At 47.8% G+C, this 7,703-nt stretch overlaps 1 pseudogene; it reads left to right on the top strand.

The window, feature by feature from the left end:
- The first annotated feature begins 1,272 nt into the window (after nt 1-1,272).
- On the top strand, nt 1,273-1,391 carry LOC135920572 (U2 spliceosomal RNA; annotated as a pseudogene).
- Nucleotides 1,392-7,703: the final 6,312 nt, after the last annotated feature.

Below are 7,703 nucleotides of genomic sequence, written 5' to 3'. Positions count from 1 at the left end.
GGCCGGTAGAGAACTGGGGAACGCTGGGTTGAGACGTTGAACACACGGAGTTCAGACCCATGTTCTCAAATCCCTGTCTGACTACGGCCTTAATCATCGCAATCGTGGTTGCTGGCGGATCGGGAGGCGTCGCGGAGAAAGCTGGCGAACAGGCAGCCTCGAGCTCGCGGCGAACAATACGGGTGACATCGTCACAGGTGGTGGCCTGACGCGGTCGACCCTCACATGTCGACGTAGAAGCAGTGTTGGGTAGCCACGTGATGTGGTGTGTGATACGGCAGCTCTTAGCTTGTTCAAGGCGATGGCATTCTTTAATGATGGCGTCGGTTGTCGAGACGTTGCCGAAAACAAGCAAATTGAAAGCGTCGTCGGCAATGCCTTTCAGAACATGTGACACTTTATCTGCTTCAGACATAGCATCGTCTGCTTTGCGGCATAAAGCCAAGACGTCGAGGATGTATGAAACGTACGGCTCTGTAGACGTCTGAACACGAGACGCAAGAGCCTTTCTCGCGGCAACCTTGCGGCCAATGGGGTCGCTGAACAGTTCCCGTAGCTTTTCTTTGAAACTTTCCCAACTGGTTATCTCATCGTCATGCGATTGGTGCCACACGCGTTGGGTGCCGCCGAGATAAAAGATGACATTGGCGAGCATGATCGTCGGGTCCCACCTGTTATTATCGCTGGCATGTTCATATAGCTTGATCTAGTCGTCAACGTCCTGTCCCTCCAGGCCAAAGAACACACCAGGATCGCGATGTTGGGCAACCATGACGAATGGAGCAGTTGGACAAGCCGAAGCCGTTGCAGAGGCGGTCTCGTCACCCGGAGGTATGGTGACAAGCTCGATGTACCGATCACTTCGCAGTTCCGTGGTGAGGACGGGGATCGCTAACTTCCACCAGAATGCTACGTGTAGAAGGACACAGATGAAAGAGGCTATTTATAGGATATATTTACACTGGAACCAGACAGCCAGGCCGACACTCGCCCGCGCCAAGGTGCAAACCACCTTCGTCGTTCTCACGGCGGCTCTTCTCTTGATAATATCGTCCTAATATATATATATATATATATATATATATATATATATATATATATATATATATATATATATATATATATATATATATATATATATATATATATATATATATATATATATATATATATATATATATATATATATATATATCCTTCGTCTGCATCTCTCCTGCGTCACATACATATATATATACAATGTTTCTCTTACAACGTTGAATTTATGTGGTTATATTTGGACCCAACATATTGCACAAACTTTTGGAATTTGACGGAGTGCTTGAAGCCTGCTTCACCTCCGCCGCGGGTCGGCCCGGCATTGCACGATCTCTGGGATCGGCCCACGCATTCCTGTCCACGTACCGTGATATACGGATGGAAGCCGGTCAGTGTATAGGCCCCTGGGAACGCATGCGGGGAATGCATAGGGCTTCTAGAGGTAAACAGCTTAGCTTTAATGAGGCTGCCTCCGAGTCACAGAGCATAGCAGCCCGTGCGGTCTCGGTGCTCTTGAAGAGAAGCTCGGCAGCTGTGAGAAGTGAAATCACTCACAGTTGTGCACGTCGCCCTGGAAGAGTATGGCCTGCCCATGCTCGGAAAGTTCACTGGCAACGCGTGCGACTGCCGCCTTGCCGGTGACAGCTTGGACGGACCTGTTCGTGAAAACGAGGACACTGTCAGCAAGGTCAACCTCGAGGCAGCCCGCAGTCTCTTGGCTCATGCACTATAGCGCGCGCTCCGAGGGATCCAATTTGGAAATCCCACTCTCGGAAACCTGGCGGGGACCGTGAAGGATGTCAAACTGAAACAAAGGCTGAAGCGATGACGGAGCACCCACTAGTAGGTGATTTCCTAGTTTGTGAATGCCTGTGAGTTCATCGACGGCCCACAGATTTAGGAACATGTCTCGGAACATACTTAAGAACATAAGCAAATGTTTACTATAACATCAACACGCAAGTTACGTATACGTGAGGTAAAACCTTTTCCGGGTATTCGGCTGCGAAATAATCTTTTTTTCGAGCACTCAGACTACAGAATGACGTCGCGGAATTTCAGGGACATTTCGCGTATTCGCCCGACGGCAACGCCGTGCCGCGGGGGCATCAGCGGAGTGCCTCCAGCAGCTAACCCTACATATAAAAGCAGACGGGCCTCGTTCGACATGCCCCGACAGCAGGAAGGAGGCGCCCAACGACCAGGGCTGCTACACGTTCGTGACAGCCCCTTTGGTCACCAGGCAGCCATGCATAGTTAAAAGTTGAGCGACACTGGCAACTAAGGCGCGCTGTCTGCCTGTCCGCGCCGGACGGGGACGAGCGGCGGGGCCCCGGCCTTGCGTGCACGGGGCCTCGCGTGCCCAACGATCGGCCGGTCCCCGCGGCGGCGGTGCCCCGGTGGTGTCGTGTATTATGAAAGACAAGAGACCGCCCGCGGGTCCCTTCCCTCACCGCACTCAATAATGCAGCGTTATCGACGCACCGGCGGGGACTTGATCGCCCCGCGCGTCATCCGAGCCCTGCTAGGAGCATACGCTTTTGGCCGAGCTACAGGCCCAGGTCATTGCACGTGAACCGGCAGCGTCGATAGCGTCGATGTAGCGACGGGTTAGCCTGCGCGGTCAGGATGAGAAGGAGGGGGCGACCAGAAGGGAAGGCGACGAATACTGATAACGCAGTTGAGAGCGAAGCGGGCAAGGCGAGAGCCATCCATGTGCGACGATTATTTATCGCGTGATTACAAAGCTCGCCCGACATTGTAGTCAACAAGGAATCGTCACAGTGATCGTCGTCTTCGCATCGTCGTTAAGATGAATTAGGCGCGCTGCACGACGATGGACCCCGCCGGAGGCTTTCTAATACACTCTAAAAAAAAAAAGGACTAAAAGGGGTAGGGAGGTTAGTCCTTTTGGGGACTAACTGATCTGCCACAACCATTAGTCCTTTTGGGGACGAACTGACATGGGATGAACTGTTACTCCCCATGCGCTTACTCCTTCGGAGACTAACAGTTGCCCTTGCCCGATGGTCCTCAAGGGAGTAACGGCAATTCGTTCCGATGCTCCGCAAAGGTGGAATTAATTAAATTAGGCATTTATACCTTAATAAAAAAAATGAGCTGAAAAAAAAACGTGCCCGAGAGCAGGATTCGAACTCACGTCCTCGCGCTCACAAGTCAGGTACTCTAACCACTTCACCACGCCGCTTTTTTTTTTTCTTTCTTTCATGGTATTTATTATAGTTGCATTCAACTAGACGTTCACCAGTTCTGCATAGTCAGAGAATGGAGGGCACAATGAAAGTCACACAGAAGAGGCAGCGTTCATACTGTGAGTAGAAACGTTCGTGTCACTTTAGAAGGGTGGCAAGGATAAGCACCTCACCAAAATAGGGTACCAGTCCGGTTGCACACCGAGTCCATCATAAACCTGCTTTAGGTGTAGCGTCATTTGGATGAAATTTGCCCTTGTAGGTACAACCGTTTCGGCGTTGCGGTCCATCATTCGCGTTTTCCACAAACTGTGCATTCCCATGACAAAAAACATATCGAAAGGTGCACTATTATCAGAGGTTGGCAGCAGGTATCGCACAGTATGAGCGTTAATCTCAAAGTCTTTCTTTAAAGTCCGTTGGAGGACATCCCAAAAAAGGATGGCGTCGGTGCAGCTAATAAAACAATGTTCAATTGTCTCTGGTACATCACAAAGGCGACAGTTAACAGAAGAGACAAAGATACCCTTTTTTTGTAGCCATGCTTTAACCGGTATGGTTTCACTATGAACTTTATAAAAGAATGTTTTGCAGCAAGGGGATAAATACATTTTGCGAACTCGCTTTAGCACATCGTGGCCTGGCAATTTAATGTATATTGATCGGTAAAGTGGAGGAGGGAATAGCATGGATAGTAAGTCTTTGTACAACGTTTTGCGCGACACAGAATACAAGTATTCAGTGGAAAACCGAACTGTCAGGAAACGAACCGCCAAGTAAACTTCTTGCATGAACCCCCACAAGCATAAGCGCGAAGAAAAACTTGAAGAAACAACTAAATCAGGTAACGCATTAACAAGTGTGACTTGCATGTATGAACGAATTACAGGATGGGAAGTATCGCGAAAAAAGAAGAAACGAGACACTATCTGCCGCACATAAAGGTGTACTAAGCCCAGCCCACCTTCGCTAACAGGCCTAAAAATGTTGTCTCGCCTCATGGGCTCAAAAGTTGAAGACCATACGAAGGTCGCAAAGATACGGTGAAAGCGTTGGATGTATAGCCTAGCACAATGGATAACTTGCAATACATAGAAAATTTTTGTTGCCAAGAACTTATTGCAGGCTTCGGCTTTCCCAAAAATAGAAAGTCGTTGTGGAACGAATGTCTGGGCGTAACTTTGCAGTACCGAAACCCGTTCTTTCCAATAGTGTGCGCTTAATTTATATGCGTCTAGCGGCACGCCAAGATACTTTGGCGGGACATCAGTCCACTTAACGCCTGCAAACTGTTCTGGTGTATAGCACCATGAGCCAAACCATAAGCCTAAACTTTTTGAGGAGTTCATTCGCGCTCCTGATACACTGCCAAATTCTTCTATTTTCGATACTACTTTTTCAACACTGGACTTATCCGTGCAGAAGAACGCTAGATCGTCTGCGTAAGCTAAGACTTTAACTTCATTACCCAGTATATTGAAGCCATGGATGTTACTCGACTGAATTACGCTTAAGCATAGCGGTTCCAGGTAAAGGGCGAATAGTAGTGGGGACATCGGGCATCCTTGTTTTACTGATGAGCAAATAGAAATGGGTTCGGAGAGTTGGCCATTAATAATTAAACGAGTAGTACAACAGGTGTAGCAAAGCCTAACGCCTTTAAGCACAATGGAGCCAACATTGACATGCTCCAAAAGAGAAAATAAATAGGAGTGGCTCACACGATCAAAAGCTTTAGCAAGGTCTACCTGGAGCATTGCAAGCTGCTCAGTGGAACCATAACAGTATTGAAGAAGGGTACGGGCGATATGTATGTTGGTTTGAATTGATCGGCCCCTGATTCCACATGTCTGATGGGAACCAATTAGAATTGACATCGCAAATTGCAATCTATTAGATAGAACTTTCGCAAAAATTTTGTAATCCACATTTGACAATGTGATTGGTCGATAGCCTTCAACAGAACGCAGTTTCTCTTTATCTGAACTTTTGGGAATTAAAACTGTGTGGGTTTTGCAAAAAGACTGCGGAAGGGCGCCAACTTCTAAACTTGTAATAAAAATATCCAATAATATGGGGCTGATAATTGATTTGAAAGCTTTGTAAAATTCACTTGAAAGTCCATCGGGGCCGGGTGTTTTCGACAGAGGCAGCTGATCAATAGCTAGCTCAATTTCTTGAATCGTAAGGCTACCACTGATGACTGCACAGTCATCATCCTGTAATGGTTTTACAAGAGATACAAAACTCTCTAAAACTTTTGCATCGTGATCATTCGGAGGGGCACTAAACAACATAGTGTAGAAAATTTCGAACTGAGAAATGATGTCATTAGTATTTGTTAAAAGACTACCCTCGCAGTATATTTCCGAAATTACTTTGGAAATACCGTGACGTCGCTCGTCAAGTAAAGCTTGACGTGTTGGTTGCTCAGATTGCAGAGCGCGCATGTTTCGAGATCGAATTCGCGCACCTCTGTAACGCAGTGCGTCATACTTTTGTAACTCACATTTAATGTTTTCTATGTCAACAATGTAAGTGCCTGGCATTTCGCATTCAATCTCATAAAGGCTACATAGGCTCTTAAGAAGCGTTTTTTCTTCATACTTTCTATAGAATGATTTCACCGATCCAATTTCTATAGCCACTGTACGAACCTCTTGTTTAAAGAGTTCCCAAGCAGCAAATAATGGCAAGTCACTAGACAGAGAATTGGTTAGAGCCATGCGCACGCGATTAATAAATTCCTGATCATTTAGGAGCTCAGAGTTAAGCTTCCAGAGTGCCCACTGTGGTCGGAAATTAGTTACAAATTTTTCACCAATGTTTGCAATAACCATACAATGATCAGAGAATGAAACGGGGATAGTAATGCAGGATAGTCCTCGAGAGAGGAGTGATGAAGAAACATAAATCCGATCAAGGCGGGCGTAGGAATGACCTTGAATTCTTGTATAAGAGCGAGCTCCCTGTCCCGACACTCCTATATCAACGAGCCCTGCATTTTCTATTATGTGAGACAAAACTTCACCACTCCTGTCCCGCTGAGTGTTATGGCCGCTTCGATCGTTCGGATCGCATACACAATTGAAATCTCCCATTAAAACAATGCAGCGATCACAGTCCAATAGACTAGACACAGTATCAAATAAAAGAGCTCGTTTTGCAGCGTCATTAAATGCATAGACGTTGACTATGCGCCATGGCACACCCTGCAACACAAAATCACAACATATATATCGACCTTCAGTGTCGACATGATAACTAAAAGCTGAATAAAGTAGGCTCTTTTTCAGAAACAGGAAACAGCCCGCGGATAAACCAAGAGCGTGTGAAACGCAAACATTATACTCAGACAGAAAAGGTCGCAAAGCCCTTTCTGTCTCGTCGTCACTCTCAATCTTCGTCTCCTGCACGGCGACGAAGTCGAGGCGCTTCCTAGACAAAAGCCGGCGAAGCTGCGTCTGTTTCTGCAAAGACCTAAGGCCTCGTACGTTCAAGGTTGCGAATAGAAGTTGCTGGGACAGGGCCATGGTGACTACCAAGTATTTGGACCTAATGATCTATGTGATCGGTCCTAGAGGGCAACGGTGAGGCTCCCTCCGAAACCCCACCAGGCCTTCTGGACCGTGATCGTCGGCACTTTCCTGAGTGTTTCGATGTTTTGCGGCGACGTGCTTTTCTTGTGGTACTGGTCGTCTCGCTGTCTGTGCTTGATTCCGATCTGTTGGTCGCACGGCGCTTCGGAACTGAAGTATCCGCGTTACTTCGGCTGTCCTCTGCCGGCTCAGTGCACGTGTCGAGTTGCTTGGGTGCATCAGATGAGTCATTTCCGGCTCCCTCATTCGCTTGCTGGGCAGCAGCTGGCTCCGTGGTAGCGGGTGCTCCTTTGGGTTGTTGCTTCGGTTGGTCATCTTTCTCTTCGCTACTTTCTTTATTCACGGGCAGTTGGCATTGTTGGCAGTTGGCAGTGGGCAGTTGGCATTCACGGGCGATGGCATTGTGACTGTCTTCAACAGGCAGAGGGGCCTTAGTGGCACAGCGGGTCTCCGCGGAAGAGGGAACGTCTCCCGTCGCGTCAAGAACCTCCGTAATGTCCATTATGTGTTCTTGCAAGCTTTCATCCGGAGGCTTTGTTCTGTGTCGTAACTTATCGGCGTATGTTACGACACATTCTTCAGCTGTGTGACCAAAGCGCCGGCAGGTTTCACAACGTGGGGTTCTGCAGTTTCGACGAATGTGCCCCACCTTGTTACAGCGCAGACAAAGTGGGGGCCGGCCTGGAATTAATACGAGACTCTGCACTCCACAAACAGGTAGTAGATGTGGAACGTCCCCCACGCTCACTCCATCGGCAAGAGTCAACACCACGTCCCGATTTAGCGTACGCATTTGTTCCATCTCCGATACTCTCCAGCTTTCTGCTGAAATAGACTTGACTTTCCCGTAAGC

This window comes from Dermacentor albipictus, chromosome 2 (assembly GCF_038994185.2).
Source record: "Dermacentor albipictus isolate Rhodes 1998 colony chromosome 2, USDA_Dalb.pri_finalv2, whole genome shotgun sequence".
NCBI lineage: Eukaryota > Metazoa > Arthropoda > Arachnida > Ixodida > Ixodidae > Dermacentor > Dermacentor albipictus.
This window is presented reverse-complemented; position numbering and strand designations above follow the sequence as displayed.